The sequence below is a fragment of the Limulus polyphemus genome, unplaced genomic scaffold (assembly GCF_000517525.1).
Source record: "Limulus polyphemus unplaced genomic scaffold, Limulus_polyphemus-2.1.2 Scaffold34, whole genome shotgun sequence".
In the NCBI taxonomy this organism is placed as follows: domain Eukaryota; kingdom Metazoa; phylum Arthropoda; class Merostomata; order Xiphosura; family Limulidae; genus Limulus; species Limulus polyphemus.
This window is the reverse complement of record NW_013665644.1, coordinates 1,375,565-1,376,438: the sequence shown is the minus strand read 5'-3', so window position 1 is coordinate 1,376,438 and position 874 is coordinate 1,375,565.

Genomic DNA, 874 nt, shown 5'->3' with positions numbered 1-874 from the left:
CAATAAATAACATTATGTAAACAAAGATAATGAAACAATATTGTGCTTTGATCGGAGGCATGTTCTAAGTACCTGAAACACATTTGTTTCTTAAAAATATGTGTAACATTAATGGCAATGAACAATTATATACCCTTTTTAAGATGTTATTCATTATCTAAATAAAGGCAGTTGTTTTGTTTATTCTTTTTGGTACTTCAGTTTTATTTATATCAATAATTATGTGTAAGCTATTATTTCTTATTGTGATATTTTCTGTCTTAAAGTGTATGTCAAGTTTTACATCATATATATATATATATATATTAATATGTGTTATGTTCATGGTATCCAAAAAGTGAACTATTTAAATATATAAAAAATAATGTTGGTATTGTTAATGCCATAATTTGTAGAGTTGTAACCAGTGCATTATTTGTGTTGTGTATGGATATTGAAAGTGAAGTCTTGAGTAGATGTTTTCCAAAACTTATTATTATGAAGTGTAAAGTATGTTTATCAATAATTGTTATCATGGTTGTATAAATATTGTACTTTTCTCTCAGTTTTGATTAAATATTTAGTGATACATCATTTGATAACAATAAAACAACTGTAATTTTCAATTTTTCGGTATTCAAAAATTAATAGCATTTGCTTATTGTACTTGTATAGTTAAATCGTATGGTGGTAGTGAGGGGGTTTGAACGGTACTTTAGAAATGTAAAGCAGGTAATTTTAGTTTTTGTAATGTGGAATCTAATTAAACATGATCTCAAAAACAGCAGTTCACCAATTTTATTCTCACTGTATACAAGTGTGGCTTCACTTATATATTGTACATATCTATCAGTTTTAATTTGGAAATTTAAGACTAAACCATATTAAATTCAGG